At 42.5% G+C, this 23008-nt stretch overlaps 1 protein-coding gene and 1 long non-coding RNA gene across 3 annotated transcripts in view; one reads left to right on the plus strand and one right to left on the minus strand.

Annotated features, from left to right (window-relative positions):
* Positions 1-393: 393 nt before the first annotated feature.
* On the minus strand, positions 394-8498 carry LOC149874375 (uncharacterized). The gene is made up of 3 exons (XR_016443932.1): positions 8166-8498; positions 6500-6578; positions 394-1009 (listed from the first exon to the last, which is right to left on the minus strand). It is a non-coding gene; the product is annotated as an uncharacterized LOC149874375 (long non-coding RNA).
* The window catches only part of KCNJ15 (potassium inwardly rectifying channel subfamily J member 15), a 44427-nt gene continuing 28207 nt past the window's right edge, over positions 6789-23008 (plus strand). The window contains exon 1 of one of the 2 annotated variants that reach the window (XM_090060735.1): positions 6789-7308. The gene's annotated coding sequence lies outside the window, so the exon portion shown is untranslated. The remainder of the gene's footprint in view (positions 7309-23008) is intronic. The other variant, XM_090060745.1, reaches the window with a different exon arrangement.

Here is a 23008-nt window from a genome sequence, read left to right on the forward strand (position 1 = left end):
AGACTGCAGCATTTAGTATGATGGTATGTAAATATGAGAGAGTAGAAAGATGATGCATTCTCTCAGGGGCTGATCCTGTATCCCTTATGTGAGCAGTAGCTCTGCTGTTCATTCCCTTGGGGTGCAAGCAACACCTTTTGAGTAGGACCTTTTCCCTAGGAACTCATGTGGGACACCTGCATGAGAGACTGTGTATTCATTTACAAATTTACAATCTCCCCTGTGGCTTATCTAATTAATTTATGGGAATGCCAGCAATGGCATGTGTATCCTCAAAGTCTACTTTATCAAGGACTCAGGTAATAGAAAGAGATTTACTTGTTTAATCCAAAATTGCATTTAGTTACAGGTAGCATTTCTAATAAAGGGGAGAAATATGCAAAACATGGAACATAGTTTTAAACAAAAAAAAATACTGTAATGAAAGAAGAGGCTATAATGTTGTAATCTCATACTCTCATAAAGGATAACTAACTGATATTATGAAAAAAACAGATTTGAATTAAATTTCTCTCATCTGTTGTACTCAAGGCCTCTGGTTTTGAAATATACTGGTGTCTGCTTATTCATAAGTCAATAGGTCATGGTTTCATGAGTTTTGTAATAAGCTGATCAATGTAAAAGAAGTTTCAGGTTAACTTCTTTTCTTTAAAATGTAACCTGTTTGCACACTGAAATATATCTTCTTACCACATTTTAATAAAACATGATTTGTAATCCTGAAGGATTTATAAAATTAAACAATAAATTCTAATTCAGTGGTTCCCAACCTTTTTAGACTCAAGGCACACATCAAAAAATGCCAGCTTTTAATTTTCACTCATTTTTTGACTAGAGAACAAACAATGTCTGTTCACTAGAGCGCCCCAAGGATGACGAGGTCGAACGGTCACAAACTCCTCCATGACCACTTCAGACTGGACATAAGGAAGAACTTCTTTACTGTCCGAGCCCCCAAGGTCTGGAACAGACTGCCGCCGGAGGTGGTTCAAGCACCCACTTTGAACGCCTTCAAAAGAGACATTTGGATGGTTATTTTGCTGGGATCCTATGACCCCAGCTGACTTCCTGCCCCTTGGGCAGGGGGCTGGACTTGAAGATCTTCTGAGGTCCCTTCCAGCCCTAATGTATATGAAATCTATTAAATAGAACAACTTTTCTGTTGCAAGGTCCCGAGAAAGACCACAATGGGCCAGAATGCTTTTAGCGCTATGGATCCTATTTGAAATCTCTGGGTTTATCTTGTGAATCATATTTGCACATCTACCAGTACTAACGTTGTGAGGCATTCTGTGATACCCTTGAAAGGATCTTAGAGCATTCCATAGCACCCTGGTTCAAAATCACTGATGTGATTTAACTAGCTTGTGTGGTTCGAGCTTCACTGTGTGTTAATTTTTTTAAATGTTGAAATAAGTAACTTCACTGGTTTTGATTTTTCCAAAAAGGACTTCCTAAACAAAATATATTTTAAGGAATTAATAATAATCTTTATTTATATTTTATTTTTGAATATTATTGGCTTGGCAAGAAGCATTCTTGTCATGTTTTCAATAATTGTTTTACTGATTTAACTTTTAACATTACAAATTAAACAATGAAACGCCTATGATAAACATGGACAAATTCACTTTTCATTAATTAAAGGGGAAACCCAGGTGGCATTTTGTTTCTGTACATAAGAAAAAACTACTAATATTCCAGAAGTTTATACTGGAATATTATATATACCATTAGTATTCAGTAGAAAAGCCATGATTAAGATAAAGAACTGATGTAAAAAAGCCCACATCTTCTTAGGCAGGTCATTAAACTCTGAAGCTGCATGCAACATTGGAAATGTGATTAATTTTGTCAAGTTATTGCAAAAAGAATATTATATTGTTTGAGAGAGATTGGCTTTCATATAGACCCCACCTCAGGATAGTGTCTGAGCACCTCATCACCTTTTTTGTATTAATCCTCATAACACTGCTGGGAATTAAGGGCATTTTATTATCCCCATTTTATAGGTGGAGACCTGAAACATGGAGGCCAAGAGGTAGTCACATACCTGATAGACTCCTGTGGCACCAAATAAGTGTAAGAACAAGGGCCAGATTTATAAAGTTGCCTAAAGAGGCAGATAGGTACCTAGTGACGTTTACAAAAGCAGCCAGACAAGGTTCTTTGGGTAAATTTGATACCTTTTATTAGACCAACTCAAGGAATTGGAAAAATTCTTCTTTGCAAGCTTTTGGGTACAAATACCCTTTGTCAGGCTGAGGAAGCGTCTGCAGATGGTCTGTGCTCTTTTCCATTGAAGTTTAGGTACCTAGCCCTCTTAAGACATCTAAGGAAGAACAACTGATTTGTTTCTATTCTGTGGTTTATGGCTGTAAATTGTAACCCAGACTTTCAGAGGAGTAACAAGCTCTCTCAGCACCTGGGGCAGAGGTGTTGTGGGGAGAGAATTATGCTGATCATTGGATAATTGATCTAGTGAGGGGTCTCAGCTATCCTGGTTCTCCTCACTGGGGCTGTCCCAGTAGAGGCTTGAGCTGCTGCTCCTGGGTGACAGAAAGCAGTGCAGGCTTCCCAGGGACCTTTCCTAGTTCCCCATTTGTTCCTCTCTCCAAGAGCTGTGCCTTCATGACAAAGCCTCTGGGAGGAGGGGGTGTCATTCCATCCCCCCACCCAGATATACCACCAGGCATGGGGCTGTACTGCCCAACTGGGCTATACTTGCCATGGCAGACTCCTAGGTTCAGGGAGCCATACTGGTGTCCCCTCTACTTAGCCCCTTAGTTATGCTGCTACAGACTATTTTCCTCGAAGATTTATCTTTACCAGGGGTAAAGCCCACAAGGATCCAGAAAACTGGCAGCAGGGTAGCAGTGGCAGCATTCATTGCCACTCTTTGGGTGTGTCTACACGTTGCCCTATGGCAATGTTGTTACCGTCCTGTGCTTTAGCAGTTCCTTCTGCAAGTACTAAAGCATGGTGCAGTAACCACCCGTTCTGCACTGTATGCACAGCGCACAATTATTTTTAGCAGCTACTTCACTGTAGCGGTGCAGTATAACAGGGAGGTACACTGCTATGGCAAAGTAGCTGCTGGTCACATGTAGACACCCGTGGATGCTATGTCGCAGTGTCATGTGTAGACATGCACTTTAGCTGCCAGATTTCTGAACCCATGTGGAGCCCTCCAGGATAGAAAATGTAATCCTGCATCCAGATCACACCAGTGCGTAGCCAGATCTGGGCACATGGGGTCAGGCTGGTACACAGTATTGGACCAGCATATGAGGCGAGGCCAGGATACAACCAGTTGCAGGTGCACAGGATTTGCTAGTGTGCAGCCAGCTTTGGGCACATGGGTTCAGAAAAAATATGCTGTTTTGCACCTACCAACTGACCCCACCTACTGACTCTATGTGGTATCTGGCCTGTGGATCTATCCCATGCCACTCATCTGGCCTACAGGGCTGGAAGGTGGGCCACCATTGACCTATGTGATGTCTGCCCCTCTACATTTTGTTGTGCCTTTTTGGTTTCAGAGGGAAGCAGAATGTTTTTCTGACATCTTAATAGAGAGATGTGAGGCTTTAAAAGTTCATCGTGGCTTTTTCCTACTTAGCAAACTTGCCTATTTGTGTGCACAGACAGCTTTCGAGGCTCTCCCTCCTTTCAACAGGCAAAGCATTTACAATAAAATAAGAGCTGACATAAGCCTTTAAAAAAAATTAAAACTGTGAACTTGTAACAAGCCTTGCAGGTCTGAAAAAGCTGAACAATTTTCTTCCTGAGATTCTAGTTTTATTGTCTCTCAATCTGACTTGACTCAGTTCAAAATACAGTGTAGAAACTGGAAATGTTTTAAGAAGTTCTGTTATTAACTTGAGATTCGCCTGCCTGTGTTTGTAGATTGAAGAGGTTTGGATAGGCATCTGAACTCTGTCTGTCCCAAAGGTCAGACTATTGTTGCTCTAAACCAGGGGTAGGCAACGTTTTTTGGCCAGAGTGCTGAAAAAACCACAATGTTTACTGTGGAAGGTGCTGGAGTGCTGACATGCCGGAGCCCAGAGCAGCTGTTTGCAGCCTCCGGGCTGCAGCCGGCCCATGGAGCCAGGTCTGCTTGCAGCAGGGCTTGCAGCCTCCCAGCCACCTGCTAGAAGCAGCCTAGAGCTCGGGCTGGCAATGGTGTGCCAAGCAAAATGGCCTTGCGTGCCATGCTTGGCACGCGTGCCAGGGGTTGCTGACCCCTGCTCTAAACCAATGGTTTTGTGAGCTACTGTACAGATCTATGGTATAGCAAATGACATGTACTATAAACTATTAGGCCAGGTACAGATATTATACTTCTACCAGTGTAAGTGATCGGAAACCAGTCTACACCCATAACAGAACAGAAGGTCAGCACACACAGACTGGTTTAAGAAAGGTGGAAGCCAGTCTAAGATTTGCCCCCACCAAAAGGATAATGTGTGTTCTGTTTGCTACTGATCTAAACTATGCCGCTTACAGAAAACTACATAATTTAAATCTATACCACCTCAGGCTTTTTGAATGTCTGTACCTAGTCTTAAAGATGGAAACACTCTATTCACTGTTCTCTGTCAAGAGACCTGTATGCTATGACCCTATACATCTCTGTGTTATAAAACAGATTTTTTAGGTTCCAGATTCACATTCTCAAAAGTTAGGAAACGGTATACTCATGCACCCTTAATTCTGCCTCTTCATATATTCAGTCTGCACACTGGATGAGACAGAGTCCTTTGAGAAAAAGTAGCACGTGATTGTATAATTATAGAAGGCCAGGTAGGTTTTCACCTTATAGTCTAACTAAATCAGAGATGTATAGCATGAGCTTTAGTGAGCTGAAACACTTTATCAGATGCTGTGAAAGGACATGAACAAAGTGGTCATGTAGCAAATACAGAAAGTGATTTGAATAAAAAAGACAAGGAAGGGAGGGAAGGATGGGGGAGAGGGCAGTTCTGGGAGAGGCAAATGAGTAATAAACCCACAGGCACAAAGGAGTCATAAAAGCTAACAGGTAGTGGGTTAAGAATCCATACTCTGTTTTTAAAGGTCATGATGCACTTATATAATGGTTGAGTTAGGGTTGCATGGCCACCTCATATAGGCATCTCCAATTCTTCATGTGATTTTTTAAACTTTAATGTTCTTATATATATATATACATATGTGTGTGTGTGTGTGTGTGTGTGTGTGTTTGTGTATATATATATATGTATGTATGTGTATATATATATATATATATTTGCAAGTAATTTCTTTGTCTCTTTTTTTTAGGTGAAAAATCTATAATCACAGATCACTAGTCGGGTGAGGGTGAACTGAATCTCTAGCACCGCAGCACAGACTGACAGTGGCAGTAGAGGAACTCTTGTCCTACTTGCTACTCTCATTGAAGGTACTAAATACTGGATCCATATACAGATTCAAAGGGAAAGGTCAGCAGGTACATCCAGCTTCTACCACTACAGCTGCTTAGCAGCAACCAGGCTTTCCCATGGCAATATAGCCTACTTTAATGTGAACTCAGTAATTTAATTATTCACCTGTTATCTGGGGAGGCTGCCAACATTTTCCCAAGAAATATAATTGGGAGATGATAAATTTTATAAATTTAAAAGTTTATAGCTCAGGTATATTTGAATGGCATGTCCTGGGAGGATGAAGAGGAGTTCCTATAGTGTACTGGCTTTATTCCTGCCCAGTTTTAGATCTAACAATGGAAATAATCGAGCTACTCAAAACCAGCAACATGTGAAAAAAGCTCACAAGATTTTTTCTACTGCAAAGCTTTATGCAACCCAAATATAGAGTTTGCTACCAGCTTTCCTTTCATCGTAATAATAATAATAATAATGGGGAACTCAGAGTAACAGGTTCAAGGATTTGGGTAGCAGTCTGAGTTGTTTGAAATTCTTTTGTCTCTAACGAAGAAAAAAAATCACATATTACTTATGTCCTTTTAAATTTAAAACAGCTGTTGCCTACTGGCACTGCCTAAATGCCTACATATTTGACCACATAACAGCAGAATTCCAGACCTCTGGTTTCCTATGGTTGCATATCGGTGACATTATTAATGTCTGTTTACCAATGCCTTTGTGGAAGGGAAGTTTTTATTTCTGCTGATATGGTTAAGATTTTTACTAGTAAAAAGTCACACTTAAAACACCTTTCAGTACCTGACATGAAATAGGGCAAGGGTAGTGTAGCATCTCTACTGCCATTGAGAGGCTCTGTAATTGTTGCTAAACTCACAGTTGTATTGGACCGGCTTGCTAAGACAACATTTCTGGAAGCAGTACATCTGGGAGGTCATACGTAAGAGAACAATATCCAAGGGCCAACAGATAAATGTTCCCAGCACTGCAGTGTCCTCCCTTTCATTTCTCCTTTTGGGATTTACTTCTGGGAAGCCCATCAAATAACACAGCGGCATGACAAGAAGACTTCTGGATGGCAAAATACTTACATCTCTTCATCTCTGAATTCAGAAGGTACCCACATTTTTCCAAATCATATCTGCATCATTTCTCTTTATTTTTTGGCATCTGGGAAATAACAGAGGAAACAGCACACAGGAAACCTTGGAACAATTCATCAGAAAGAAACAGTGTCATCACTAACCAGCTTGGAAACATTAGTGGTCAGGGATCTCAACTGTGACTATGGCTATTATGGTTCTGTGTATTACAATAGTCCTGTTATAAATTTATTTCAGATGAGTTTTAGTCTTCTTATTTCCAAAAGGAATGGGGTCATCAATAACGTTGATCTTTTTCTTTTTTTATTATTCTTTTATTTTTTTATAAGACTTGTGCAAAGCCTTTTATTTGTTTAAGTAATAAGGCCTTTCTGGGACTTTGATCAGCATGGCTAATGTTTCTTCAACGATTAACTGACATTCTTTAAAAGTACATCAGTTTCCTTTTAAGCAGGTATTTACTTACTACGTAACTGGGTGTTGAGTGCTATGTAGTTATAAAGTTTGCTGGGCTCAGCTGTAGATTTCCTCAAGACATACTGCTGACATCACTGAATCTCCTCTCAGATTCCTTTCCCTCTCTCTCCCTCTCTCCGGTTTCCTCATTCAGGTAATTCCAATTCAGACTCTTACCAACTTGCCTTTGACTGACAGTGAGTTAAGGGAGACTCTTTGGGGAACTTTTAAAAACATACACATGTGCTTTAATCTAAAGTACACCCAATCTTCTATAAAAGGTTGCTTGGCTTGTCATGACGATAACATCTAATAAGGAATCTGAACATTTTTTTTTGCAGGTAAGTTAATTGTCTAAATGCATACATACTTAACAGTGGCTTGAAAACTTTATGTAAAAACAAAGTTGATGAGTGAATTCTGTTCCTATTTCTAACTACTTTTAGCAAATTAAGATTCCAGAAACTGTCTTTAAATAAAATCTGTTTGTAAGATCTTGTCTGCATGTGAAATAGAGATGCATGATAGTTTAATGATGGTACAACATGTTTCTCATTGATGTAACATACCTAATGTTAGGTTTGTAATGTGTGTTGTCTTTAGCATGTTGGAAGAAAATATAGGACTTACCTTTGCAATATATTTACTGTTAAATATCTCCAAAAGAGATTATAATGTTTTGCATTATGTTAGAATCATGCCTCTGCAAATTTTCAGACAGCTATTTCTCCTTTTTTATTGACTATTTGACTGTAACATTATAAAACCCTCTGTTACTTATCTGCATAAGAAAAGCTTATGTACATTTTCTGTGGTAAGTATAAGGAATGTAAACAATTAGAAAACATGCATTTTCTTACCAGTTCCTGAATTGTCTTGAAATTGATTGCTTAAGTTTACAAAAAATTTGGTTCACTCTCAGGAATCTGAATCTGAGATTTGAGTAGAAAATTACCCCTTACTTTTGTATAGCTTGATTTTACCATCCTGTTTATGAGATAAGAGTTATGCTTTAAACAGATTTACAGATAAATTACAGTTTCCATGACGTACATGCTATGAAAAGGCAACAAAACCAGCTTTTCTAGATGAACCTTAGAAACTTTTATTAACTTTATAACTAACTTTGTTTCCTTACTTTCCTTTAGTTTAATGATATTTGTTTTTAAGGTCCTTATCACAGTATTTGAGTGCCTACCTTATCTCAAAATTGTTTCCTTGAATTTTCATTTGAGATCATCATCCATCATTTCTTGTATCAGAACGGTCATTTTGGAAACAGTAAGCTGCTATAGAAATATCTTCTTTATTTCTTTTCTTATAAAATGTCACTCTGGGGTCTCTGCTTTCTCTAATAATCAGCTTATTGGGGAAAGAAAGACTCAATGTAATTTAGTACAGCTGGTTGTACATTAAAAACTGGCATCAGACTGTAAAGCAGACTGTAGATGGGACCAAAAACTTCCAAAAGAATTCCATCTTGGTAAATGAGGCATGGCCTAAAGACAAAAACAGCAGCAGATGACTTAAGCTTCACTCTTCCAACATACATACAATACTTCAGTCCCGTTACTTTTTATAGTCTCCCAAGTTAAAACAAATAGTTCTTTTTACCTTGGCTGCTCATGCAAAGAAACAAACAAGTCACCAGCCCACAGCACTGATTGGAGCTGAAATTTTGGTTTGCACAATTTTTACCCAAAGTGCTGTGAAGTGCTATTTCCCCCATTCTCTTTCCCGACACACATAACAAGCACAGACAGGCTGTATTCTTTGGGAACAGGTAGAGACCAAAGCCATGAAGTACCAGACGGTACTCATATGCGAAGCCAAGAAAAACAGAAGCTTAACTGCTTTGCATGCTGAACCTCAGCCCATTTTGAAATAAACTTGGATTTGCTTTATTTCCAGAAAAAACACAGTCAATTATGGGCTTGGGAGTTTTTTCTTGTATTGGGAAAAATCTTTATCTTGTATATACAGACACAGACACACACACACCACAAATTATGGAAAACACTGGCTGGAATATCAAACAGTTAAAATCAAACTTTCTAGTCTGAGTGAATCCATTAAATGTCAAGTATTTGAAAGCTGCCTTCCTGCTGTGCTGTCCCTAACCCACTGGAATGAAAATGCATTCATGAGTTACTTGAATGAGTTACTACAGGCTCCAGGATCCCTCTAGTGCTCCTATTTGTATTGCTAATATAGTAAATGTCTTGGAATTAAGACGTGGGTGCTCGCAATTGGAGTAAACAGTGCTGAGTTGAAAAAGTCATCAGGCTTAGAGCTGTCACACATGAGCGGAAGTGAAAAGCTAAATCATTTTCTCTGTTTCTAGGCATGCTTCGGGTGAAATCCACACAAATACGGGCCAAAACCAGCTGATGAATGCTTAACGTGGGAGGGGTAAGGAGGGAAAAACAGAGTGGCATAGCTGCAACCTCTTTCCCTCCCCAGAAACGTGTGAAAATGGCAAGGACATCATGAACTTCTAAAATAAAACCCAGTTCCATTTGCTTTTACCCATTGAAGCGGGAAGTGTTGTGGAAGAGTTTGACTCCAGTGAACTCCAAGAGCAAAACTTTGGGGGGGGGCATATTATCCCTACTGTGAATCAGATCCATGCTGCAGTGAGTGAGGCTGTGCAAGAGAATTCCAGATTCACTGGGCTCTGCAAGATATGCTTGTGGATATTGGGGTACTTCAGGTATGGACAAAGAGGCAACCCTCATGGTCCTGTGACTATAAAGTCACCAAGCCTTATAAATATCTTTCTGTCTTTCTGTGTGCTTCACCATAAGGTGATCTGATCTGGCACATTTCATGGGTTTGTGCTACCATCCTGTGGGTCCCTGTGTGGAGTTTAAGCTAGTTGTGATCTATGAGATTCTACATGGCTTGGGAAATGCTCAAAAATAATCCAAAGATGCCATTTTATTAGTCCTATACATCTCTTTTTTTCAGATTCATAAAACAAAATCTAGCTTTGGCAGTGCATCCAGTGCTTCACTGGAAGTTATTTCCACACATGAGTTCATCGGAGCTAATGTCTCTAGCTAGAGTCTGCCACTCTGTTAAACAGGAGCTATATTATCAGGAACAGCTAACATACAGTAGGATTGTTGATCCAAGGATGGCTTGATTAGTGGAACATCAAGTCCATTAAAGAGAAGAGAAGGCTGTTAATACCTGTGGAATGACATTTTAGAAGGAATCAGGTAGATTATAATGAGCCATGAAGTCAATTAACTCCCTCAGCACTACCTGACTAGAAATGCTGCAGACACTGCCAGCTAGGCAGTTTTAAATTTTGGTTGGGCCAGGAATCAAAAGGGGATGCAACTATACCACGTTTGGATATGTTTGGATCTGCCCCTGGAGATGCCTACCTCACTGGCCATCTATTTTGCTGTGCTGCATATAAAACCAGTAGAGAGTTCAAGATACAGTGAAAGAGCTTGTTGCTGTGTTACTTCTCATAATGGTTGCCAGACTTAAGAATTTCATGCTCCACTTGGTTCAAAATAGCCCAGACTAATTTTTGTTTTTTTGTTTTGTGTTTGCTTTTTTCTGCAGGATATGCTATAAACTTTTCTTTTCCCCTCTGGCGTTTAGAGGTAGAGGGAGGGGTGTGTGTGAGGGTTGGCATCTAAGAAAGGCAAGGCATGTTCACCACTTAACAGTGCTTGGTTTGTTTATTCTTGTTTTGTAGGAAGGACTAAAGTTAGACTTGTCAGTGCTTTTTTTCTTGCATTTTTAAATCAGTATAAAAGGCACACAAAAGCCTGGGAAATCCAATTGCAAGCTAGAAGTGATACAGTGATAAAATGAAATGAGTTTTGATCAGAATAACAGTATGTCCTGATTAGAGCCAGTTAATTTCCGTGACTTCAGTTTATATAATTCACATTGGGTTAGACTACAACTTGTTTCTCTTCTCTTGCATTCATATTTTATCTGCTTTTTTCTTTATCTGCAATTTATACTTTAGTGTTTAGGCTGTTTAGTTAAATGACTGTCTGTTGAACACATTAGTGTAATTGGTAATGAAGCAAAACATGAAGTAATGCAGTTCCTTAAAAGAAATCAGGTACAAATGCTGTATGCATTGCTTTTCTACTCACCTAATTTGGATTAGGTGGATAGTGGGAGCTGGTCAAAAATGTGGAATGAAAGAAGTTCTCAATGATTTCATCAGTCATTTTCTCCTTTTTAAATCCAAATTCAAAATGTTAATAACAAATGCCCTAAAAAAATCAACAAAAAACTAACTTTTGTTTTGACTGATCTCCCCTGTTCCTGCCATTCCCACTCCAGAACTCTCAGTCCAATTTTTCTGATTAGCTTCAGTTATTTCCTTACCCCTACTCCCAATTTCCATAACCCTACTCCCAATATTTTCACTCCAAGCTGCTGAACCCTCCTCAGTCTCTACTCCAGAAAACAATCTTTACTCCTTTGGTGTCTTATACACATGTACCTATTGCCCAAAGCATCCTGCCTTAGCCTTCTAGGGCACATCCCCATAAGCAGGAACGTACATTTATCCAGGGACAGCTAGGAGTGCCATACACTTGTGCTACTGCTAGTTGTTCCCAGACATGCCCCTGCACATGCACCCTGGTACACTGCAATTTTCCCCAGGTGGGGTAGGAGCCCCAGCAGCCTTACCTGGGGTCCTGGGGGTCTTCTGGGGTTCCAGCGGTGCCATTCTGGGCACATGGAGCCTGTTTGGAATCTGGAGCAAGGCTCTGGCCAGCCAGGCTCCGGTTTTGGGAGTCATGTGTTGCAGCCATGTATGCCACCTAGAACTGGAGCCCACTGGCCAGAGCCATACTCCAGCTGCCAGTCAGGCTCCAAGCAGCCAGATCACTGCCTCTGCAGCCCCAAGAGGGCCCCAGGACCCCTGTTTCCCCTATCCCACCTGGAGCAATTTGCTGTACAGCAGAGTGCGTGTGCAGGGGCATCCTGAGGACAACTAGCAGTGGTACAAATATGTGCAGCTACTTGTCTCGGGGGAAACGCACATTTCCGCTTCTGGAGATGCGCCCCTGGATGCTAACCCTTAACAGCACAATCCCCACCACTAACACATACAAAACACTGCTAAAGCATCAAATATAGCCAAAATAGATGAGACCTAGTAGACAAAGAGAAACAAAGCCCCATTATTTCTGTGATTTTTCATGAAAACGTGAATCAGCTAAGGCCTTAGTTATGAGCAGGATATAGGATGAAACGTTTGTATGTTTTAGCTTGCATGAAGTCCTGATTGATTTTCATACGAAATAAATGAGAAAACATTTGTATACTATTTCCTGGATGAAAAGAATATAGGAGATTGAACAGCTCAAGAAATTAGAACTTGATTAGGAAGCTTTTTTTGGTTTCTTTAACCCTGTTCAGATTCAGCCCAGACTAGTCCTAACCAGCAGACACCTGTTTTAACGGCTCACAGGGAACACATGCCATTGGTCTCAGGGCAGTTCTTAGTTTACAGATATTGCAACATTCCCTCCCCACCCCATCCCACAGGCAAGACAAAAACAAGCACATAGTTTTCCAGTTGTTTGTTATTGATTAACACAACCAATGTCATCAAAAGGCTACTGAACATGGATTTCCCAGTCTCCTGGCAAAATGAAATGTTCTTAGGGTTCTTGTTTGGGAGAGTCAAAGATTGAAATGACCTGAAATGTGAAATGCCATCTTGATACTAAAGGCCAGGTGGCATGGGAAAGCTTGCACAGCCAGCCATTGTTATCTGTGAACAATGAAGAAACAAAAGACTTCAGGCCAGATTCTCATACACTTCAAGGTCCTTTTACACTAGGTAGTGAAAAAGGACTTCATAGTGGATCTTAAGGTCTCATTCTGCTGTGAGAACTACACCTTGTGCCTCCAGTATAGGAAACTGGTATCATTTTCTGAGCATCAGTTCAACTTTTGTAACAGTGAAAGCATAATTGGATTGTGACTGGACTGGCATAATATTGTTCTGACTTCTCTTCAGCTTGTATAGTTTATTTTTCTTTTACATCTTTGCTCTTCTTGAGCTAACACTATCAAGATAGGGAAGACAGCGTATTATTTGTGTCTATTCAATTATTATTTGTAGCTATTCAATTCTAGTGGCTGTGAGTGCCACATTAAAGATGTGAGAAACACTTGCCCTGAAAGTTCCTCTTAGTGTTTTTTTTCCAGTTCATAAATACATTGCACACTATATGTTGATTTTTTTAAACTAGAAATGTACTTTAAACTTGAAGTATTTCATTTGCTTTCCCAGTATGAAATAGGCAAGTTCTGACTTGACTTTGCCACACAATATCTTTAATAGCTTTGCAACACATTATACAGGATTTGTTTATGATTAGGAACTTGAAAATGTTACAATAATGCCATATTTCAGTATTTTTCCTCAGGAAAGTCAAGAAGCAAATGCATCATCCTAGGGGATCTGGTACTAAAACTTTATTTTTGCTTGGTATATTTATGATTCAGTGCACTTAAAACTTTTAGAGTGATTCACTTTACTTCTGAGAAAACATATTTCTTCTTCAAAGCTTTTGAGTAATGATTAGAAAACAAACAAAAATATTTTCTTTTAGATACGTTATGCTGTTTTAGGAAACTAATTTACCATAGATAACAAGGCATGAAAAGTTTCTCAAACGGCCATAAGCTCTCCTTTCTAAGAATGACTGAAAACACCCATTAACGTATGTTGTTTTATAACACATGCTACATGAGTTAAAAGTTAACCAAAAAGCCTTGAACAGTCACTACACCCTGGCTCCTTAGTCTCAGAAAAGCATTCAGAATTTCAGAATTGGTGAGAACTTCAGCTAACGTCAGTAGGACCCCTGGCTGATCAGCAATCTTAAAATTGTTGAAATGAAGCACATGGTAACAACATACAGCACTGTTTCTGCTCCCCCCCCCCCGGTTTTAAGCTAATGCTTAATGAATACAAATGTCTGAAGTAATGGCAGAATTAAAAAATCAAACTCTTTGCAAATGGGATCCTTGGAAAAAAGTGATTTTAAAAAGGATGTAGGGATATTAATGGATAGGAACTGGACACAGGGTTAGGCACCAGAACCAGCCAACGCTATTTATGGAGTTACATACTTCACAGCAGGTGCATCTACATGAGATATTAATGCGGCTCAATAAACCATGGTGCAGTTTGCACTGGAGTCAGCTGCTCCCAGGCACAGTGTGTTCACGTGTACCCAGGACTGCAGCAATTTGAGCTGGAGCGGAGCACCCCAGGGCTGGCAGCAAGCTCAGGGAGTCAGCCCCAAGCTCTGGCTGGCGGAATTGAGCAGCAGAGGGGCTGGCTGGAGCACAAGAGTGCTGAAACTGTGAAACTATGTGGCTGACCCCCTGAGCCTGTTGCCAGCCCAGGGCTGCTCTGCCTCAGCTCAAACTGCTGTAATCCTGGTCACCATCCATATGCTCATTTCTGCACATTTCTGTACAGTAAATGACTCTGCCATAGGACAGTCTTGTGCCAGACCGTACTATCCTACAGCAGAGTTAATTAATTTACTGCACCCTAATATGGGCCATGTGCAGATGACGATGCTTTACCGTGGAGCTAATTAGCCATCTCCACAGTAAAGCACACGTTTTGATGCACCAATGTCATGGATCAGGGAACTCATAGTACTAAACAGCACCAGACTGATGAGACTGCACTTTGGGGACTATTGCAGCAGGGTACCATGCCATGTTAGCACCATTCTGTATGCAAGCATCATTCACAAAATAAACACAGAGATTTCATAGTGTTGAAAACTTTGTGACCTGCTGTGGTCTTTCAGAGTTCTTTGTAAAAGAATAATTGCTATATTATTTTATCCATATTCAAAAAAATGAGTGAAAACTAAGAGATAGCATTTTCTGAGGGATGCCTTGAGTTTAATGAGTGATCTCTTGAGTCTGATAAGGTTGAGAACCACTGGACTAGGTGGTCTAATTGTTCATTTTAATTTGTAATTTTGGTGATTTTTTGATACCAAAAATCCATCTGAATTTCTCAGGACAAGCAGTTTATTACTTTGCCTTAATGCCAGTTTGCTTCACTGCAATGTGCATTATGGATCTGTGAAGTGATATAGTCTCAAGACTTTAAGGTGGTATATAGTTGCATACTGAGGAGATGGAAGGGAAGAGGAGTTTAAAAGGTGTGAGAAAAACAGATGCATTCCCACAATTTATCTTGCATCTCCAGTTTCTTGTTTTTCTGTTGCACCCTTCTCTGTTCTCTCAGTGCTTGCTTTACAGAGACTTACAAATCAGTAATCTAACCATTAGGACCACAAGGGCCTATTGGTTCATTTGATTTGACCATCTGTAGGCCATCTTTTCCTGTCCTATTTGACCAAGATACTATGGGATTTGAACCAAAGTCTTTTATCATTTCAAGCCAGGCACAAACCAACAAGCTATTGAGCTACTTGTGTTTATGTTAGCACTGAATGTGACCTGTTTTGAATGCATTATTTATACACTAACACATACAGGTTTCCTTCGCTTTATGCTGTACATGTGTTTGTGGAAAATGGCACATAACTTGAATTTGCATGAAGGGAACCAACTTTATAGTGTAACAAATAGGGATACCTTCCAAGACCTCAACTGTACTGACCCCCAAGCCGATTTCTACTACCTTTACAAGACAATTTTGATACTCATTAACACAGGACACTATCATAGTGGGGGTGGCAACTACAGAAACGCGTGTCACAGACAATGAGCGAGGAGCACAGATCCACACAGGAGACAGTATTTTGGTGCACATCACTCCCACAATGCACTACAGAAAGCAGCTGACTGCGGGCTTCTACCACACCAATCACATAAGTGTGAATTTATCTCTCATATAAAAATTTTTGGTATGAAAAGGTAAGACCGAATTCGCACATACGGAATCTGCATAAAGAGAGGAAACCTGTATCTACAAAATGCCAAACAAGCAACAGCATTGCTGCCCTAAAACATTTTAGCTCTAGGGCCGCTTGTATGCGTGATGGGGATTTAGTCCCCTAAGTTAAAATGGAAGGTTTTTAATTGCGATGATTAAAAACCTACCATTTCAATTTAGGGGCTTCGGTCACTGTTATGGTGAGGGGCCTGATTCTTTTCTTTTTTTTTATGTGAAGCTTGCCCACATTTCCTGTGGCTGGGTGGTGAGCTGCCAGCAGACCAAGTGGCCCCTGAGCTGTGGGAGACCCCAGTCCTTCCTTCCATGGTGGCAGCAGCACCCCCAGAGCCACCTAGGTGGGCTGCTAGTGGGTGGGTGCTGCCTGGGGGGCGGTGTCACCATGGAAGGAGGGTCCAGGGCTCCCTGCAGCTCGGAGCCTGCCAGCAGCTCACCCCCCTGGCTGTGGGAGAGGTAGGCAGACTCCACAGGGGGAAAAAAAAAGGATTAGGCCCTTTCCAGCTTTTTCTTTTTTTCCTCAGTGGAGCCTGCCCATGCAAGCTGCTGCCAGACTGTCCAGCCCCTGAGCTGCAGCATGGCCCTGTTCTTCCCTCTGTGGTGGCAGCATTCCCTGGGTCTGCCTGGGTGGGGTGCTAGCTGTGTGGGTGCTTCTCCCTGTTCCAGGCAGCACCCACTGGATCCAACTCTTCCCTGAGTGTGTACGCTGGAAGCCCACTTGGTGCTGGTCCCCATGCAGGCTCAGGGAAGAGTTGGATCTAGTGGGTGCTACCCGCAAGCTGGGGCAGCAACCGCGCAGCTAGCACCCTACCCAAGCAGCCCAGGGGGGAAAGACTGGGGTCCCCTGCAGCTCAGGGGCTGCACAGCCTGATGGCAACTCACACAGGCAGGCTCTGCTGAGAGGAAAAAAAAAAAAAACCCAGCGAGACTCCTCATCTTTTCTTTTGTCAAGTTGTCAAAGGCTTCAATGTTACAAATAGCTATGTTGCAAGCTAATCTAATATACATGCAGATGTAGTTTAGTTTGAAATGTAGGAAACTCATTTAAACTGAAAAAAAACCCAGCCCTGCACATGCACAGTGTGACACAATTAAACCACAGAGTAGCCAATTTCCATCATGTGTACTAGTGCCCTAGCAGTACAAGCCAAGTTTGATACAACACAGACAATACATACATATACCATATTAGCAAACATAGAGTGGCAAGTAGCAACTACACCTAGAAAGTTTTCAAGCCAGATGGGCTTTCAGAAGATGTTTTGAAAGCAGCAAGAAAGCAAATTTTATGTATGCTAATGGGAAGTTTGCTCCAAGAATATGGAGCACCATAAGAAAAACCTGAAAGTTGTAAGCAAAGAGATACAAGTACTACTCAAATGTGAACTGGAAAGAGATGGAGGACATGCAGGAGTTAGATCAGGGGTGGGCAAAATGTGGCCCGTGGGCTGGATGCGGCCCGCCAAGCCATTCTATCTGGTGGGGCCCCTAAAAAAATTAGAAAATTATTATTAATCTGCCCTAGGCTGCCTGTCATGCGGCCCTCAATGGCTTGCCAAAACTTAGTAAGCAGCCCTCCACCCAAAATAATTGCCTGCCCCTGAGTTAGATGAATGTGGAATTATGGGAAACCTGGAAGGTGAACAATTGAAGCTCTAACTAATTGCAGATATGGAAGGGAACACTTAGCAAGCACTGATGAAAAGGGAAGTTATGGTCAGAATAACAGGAAAGAAGATCTTCGCTGCAGTGGTTTGTATAGGTGTGCTAAGGACAGAGGACATGACCTTGCAGTTGGCAAATTTGAAAAATAAGCAGGAGAACTAACTACTTTTGACTGTTTGGAGAGGAAGGGATGGATTTTGGTGATCTTGTTGTTCATAACTACCTAAATGAAGGGACGAGTTTTACCTGTAAGTAATGGAACAAAGGGTTCTGTATCACAGATAAAATACTTTTGGGTTTCAGTGGGTTTTGTCTTGCTAATGTAGGGATAAATTATGGGGCAGGGTCAGATGTTATATTTACATCAAGTTGCCAATACATAATTTATAATACACTTGATGGAAGCACTGTGCTTTGTGCCCCTCTAAGGATAGATTCTATCTTAAGCCATCACTATGTTAATGCATAGATGGTTTCCACTGAAATAATCCACTGTAAAATTATACTCATGGTCTTCAGTAATTCATTTTTTTGATCTATTGCTGAGGGTATGTGATCCATATAATGTTAGGTACTTAAAAAAAGCAAAAAATGTTGAATACTTAGTAAAATGCAATGTTTAGTCCTGGAGATTACATAAACTCAGACTTCTTGTTAGTTTCATTTATCCTTAACAACTGTGTCAAATGTGATCTACCCTTTATAGAGGACTTCCCATCAATGGGATTATAAATACTTTTTATCAAAACTCTTTTTCAGTTGGAAACTTCTTTTTCAATTAAAGCAATACATTTATTAAGAGTGTCTGTTTTCTACTGAAAATTTCAATTTTTAATAAGACAGCTGGAAAACTGGAAATAACCCCCTCCCCTCCAAGAGCTGAATATTAATATATCAGGAAGGTAGACTTTCTCAAGTTACCTAAAATAAAAGATCATTGAACTCTTGATCTGAGAGAGAACCAAGGATCCGGGTTTTCTGTTTCCCACAGAAAAATGGAAAAAAAACATAGATTTTTTGTTTTAACCAAGAAAAACATGGGTTTTTCATTTTAACAGAGAAACACATGGATTTTCCACTTTTGCAAAGAGCTCTCTGCAAGCTGGCAGAGTTCCAGCTTGCAAAGGGCTGGGGTGAAGGAGAAGAAGGGTGGTCAGGCAGGGGTGCCATGTGCATGTGCACACTCACACATGCACAGGGCTGCCAGGCAGCCTGGGGAGCAGCTCCCACAGGTAAATCTGGTGGGGGAGGGAGAGTTTACTGAGGGAGGGAGGGAGTTAGACAGGGTAGGGGCTGGGGCTGCTGCCCAGCTGGGTGGTAGGAAAGACTGATTGGTGTGCAGGGCTTGGAGAGATTGATTTCAGGATGATAGGTGAATCTGGGGTAGGTGGGGGACAGCAGGGCAATTTGGTGGGCAGAGGAGTGATCCAAATGATATGGGGGGCCCTTCCCCCACTTCTCTGCAGCCTTGTCATTGGTAATCCATCAATTTGAGTATGATCTCTATCATGGCTCATGGATAGGTCTTGAGGTGACTTAAGAGTCCAATCCTTGAGCCAGGGACACATCTGCTGAAGTTACAGGTCTTTCTGCAGGGGAGGGTAGGCTGTAAGCCAGGATTTCTCTTTTTTACCTTCCCCCACTGTCTCTTCTCTGCTTTGAGGGTAAGGTGCTGTACCAGCCAGTTGTTTGGGGTGGTAGTGTTGTTGGAGTCAGTTAGCAGTCAGGTCCTGCCAAGTCTTGACATTGGCATCTGTTTTCTTGAGATGTGCCTTCAATGTGTGCTTACAGCATTTCCTCTGGCCACTCCAAGACCTCAGACCATTACCGAACTGGAAGTTGAGCACTTTTTGGGGGGTGAGTTGAGAGTTAGGAATCTGGGAGATGGTGCCTGGCCCAGTGACGCTGGTGCTTGAGGATCACTGACTCAATGCTGGCAACACTGGCTTTAGCAAGGCTGCTGGAGTTTGTGTGGTGATGTTCCCATTTGATGTGCAGGATTTTCCACTGCCATCATTGGTGATACCTCTCCAGGCTCTTGAGATGACAGTAGGTCACTCAAGTTTCACATCTGTAGGGGCGAGTGGGGATGCTGACTGCACCGTAAACCTGGATGTCTTTCTGGAGTTCCCAATGAATATAGACAGGCCGAAGCAAGTTCCCTAAAGAGACAGTTGCACATTGGATCTTATGTTGGATCTCCTCATCAATGTTCATTCTCTGAAAGAGGTGGCTACTGAGGTAGGGGAAGTACTTGACTACTTCTAGGGTCTTTCTCTCAGTGATAATTTGGGGACGGAGGTTACATTTGTGGCTCAGGATAGAGCACTTTAATCTTCTCAATGTTGAGAGAGACTCAAAGGTCAGTTGGCTTCCCTGAAAAGATCCAGCACAGTCTGGAGGTTTTTCTCTGTGTGCACAAGGATGAAGCAGTCATTGGCATATCGAAGTTCAAGGATGGTTGTTTTGAGTACTTTGGTTTTTGACTGAAAATGTCCTAAAGTGAAGACATTACAGTATTCATTTAGTATTCATTCAGTGTTCAGTATCTGCACTAAAGGAAGGTGGTCCTCACTGAGAACCAGGATGATCATCCAAAAACAGGAGAACAGATCTGGAATGATGGCACATCCTTGCTTGACCCCAGTTCAGATGACAAACAGATTTGTCTCCGATCCACTACATAGAATAGTCTTAGTCATCTGGTCTTAGAGAAGCCTCAGAACCTTAATGTTCTTTTCTGGACATCCAAATCTGATCAGTACTTTCCACAAAGCTTCATGATTTGTGGAATCAAAGGCTTTAGTTAGCTGAGTGAAGGCCATATACAGGTCCTGGTGTTGTTCCTGATGCTTATTCTTGGACCTGGTGGCAACAAAGATCATGTCAGTTGCCTCACAGGATGGTCTGAAACCACACTAAGATTTATTGTAGGATTTCCTCAACACAAGGCAGAAGACAGTTCAGGAGGATGCAGACAAGGATTTTCCTTTCCATGGAAAAAAAGACCACACACACTTCAGTGGTTCTCACACATAAACTTATCTCCTTTCTTGAAGATACTCACAATGTTGGCACTCCTCAGGTCCCCAGGGATCTTTGCACTGTTCCAATTCCTTGCCTAAAGAGGAGTAACCTGGAGAGTCTCAGAGGGTACTTAGTTAGTCTTTTACTGCCTTAACATGTGGACAGTCCCATCTTAAGAGCCTTTAACATGTTTGAAATGCAATATGTAATTACACTTTAGGTGCCCTAAATAGAAGAGAATTCATGTACAAAGGACAAGGAGAGGGATTACTGATGAGAGAGTTGAAGATGGGTTGAATCACTGAAGTAGATCTCCTAACTCTGGCTAGGTTAGGAGTGCTTTGGGTTAGAGTACATAGGTAGTGAAGGCTAAGAATGTGGTTGTCATGGGGGACCTGAATTTCCTGGACATCTGCTGGGAAGAGCAGTCAGCCAGGTCTGAATGCTCACGTAGGTTCTTGGCCAGAGTGCAGGACCTCCATCTAACCCAGGAGGTGCACAGCCCCACCAGGGGAGATGCCTTGTTGGACCTAGTGCTGGCCATGGGTGATGACCTGGTGAGGGGGCTGCGAGTGCTCGACCACCTGGGCAACAGCGATCATAGCCTGCTGGAATTCACCATCCAGCGCAAGGTGGCAAAGGCATGCAGCAAGGCAGCGGCCCTAGATTTTAGGAGGGCAGACTTCTACGAGCTAAGGAGGATAGTTGGAGAAGCGCTGAGGTCCCGGGGGGGAGGGGAGCCAGGTATCCAAGGAGAGTGGTCGCTCCTTAAGGAGACGATCCTCCAAGCCCAAAGGAAGGTAATCCCAACGAGGATCAAAGGGAGCAGGAGAGCACACAAGCCTCTGTGCCTCACCAAAAGAATCCGGGAATGTCTCCTTGCTAAAAAGGAGGCTTATACCCAGTGGAAAGAAGGGGTCATCACCAGGGAGGGCTATTCTGTAGTTGCTCGGGGATGTAGCGGGGCAGTTAGGAAGGCCAAGGCAGAGATGGAACTGGGACTAGCTTCCCAGATTAAGGACAATAAGAAGTCTTCCTTTAAATACGTAGGGGGTAAAAAGAAGGTCCCGGGTAACGTGGGGCCCTTGCAGGACGACACGGGTAACTTGGTCATCACACCAGACAGCAAAGCTAACATGTTTAATGATTTCTTTGCCTCCGTCTTCCTAAGTAGGGACCAGAACAGCCACCTCCCTGCTGGGCCCCCCTCAGGCCCCAGGGGAGGCACACTTGGGCCACGGGTTAGCAAGGATTTAGTTAGGGAGCTTCTGGAGGGGCTGGACGTATTCAAGTCAGCCGGCCCGGATGATCTCCACCCTAGACTTCTAAAGGAACTGGCCGGGGTCATTGCAAGTCCCCTGGCACAACTTTATGAGCACTCGTGGTGCTCTAGTGAGGTACCGGAGGACTGGAAGAGGGCCAACGTGGTCCCCATCTTCAAAAAAGGCAGGAAGGAGGACCTGGGAAACTATAGGCTGGTTAGTCTCACCTCGATCCTAGGCAAGCTGTTGGAGAAAATTATGCTGGCACACATCCAGGAGGGGCCAGCAGGAGACTGCATGCTTAGGGGCAACCAACACTGGTTCATCAGTGGCAGGTCCTGTCAGACCAACCTGGTGGCCTTTTACGATCAGATCACCAGATCGTTAGACGCAGGGGTAGCAGTGGATATAATCTTCCCGGACTTCCAGAAGGCTTTTGACACTGTCTCTCACCCTGTTCTCATTAAGAAACTGGGGGGCTGTGGTGTAGACACCCACACAGTCAAATGGGTCGCCAACTGGCTGGAGGGCCGCACCCAGAGGGTGGTAGTGGATGGGTCCTTCTCAACGTGGAAGGACGTGGGCAGTGGGGTTCCACAGGGCTCGGTCCTTGGTCCCGCACTGTTCAACATCTTCATCAGCGATTTGGATGAGGGGGTAAATAGCACCCTGTTCAAATTTGCTGATGACACTAAGATGTGGGGGGACGTGGGTACATTGGAAGGATGCAACAGGCTAATCAGACCTTGACAGGTTACAAGGGTGGGCGGACGAGAATAGGATGGGTTTCAACACAGACAAGTGCAAGGTGATGCACCTCGGGAGGAACAACCGGCACCATACTTACAGGTTGGGGAACTCCCCTCTTATCAGCACGGAGGCGGAAAGGGATCTGGGGGTCATCACTGACTCCAAGATGAACATGGGCCGGCAGTGTGGGGATGCAGTCAGGAAGGCCAACCGCACCTTGGCATGCATCCACAGATGCATCTCGAGCAGGTCCAAGGAGGTGATCCTCCCCCTCTATGCGGCACTGGTCAGGCCGCAGCTGGAGTATTGCATCCAATTCTGGGCGCCGCACTTCAAGAGGGATGTCAACAGCATGGAGAGGGTCCAGAGGAGGGCCACTCG

The sequence above is a fragment of the Crocodylus siamensis genome, chromosome 1 (genome assembly GCF_052110815.1).
Source record: "Crocodylus siamensis isolate JL-2025a chromosome 1, ASM5211081v1, whole genome shotgun sequence".
Lineage (NCBI taxonomy): Eukaryota > Metazoa > Chordata > Crocodylia > Crocodylidae > Crocodylus > Crocodylus siamensis.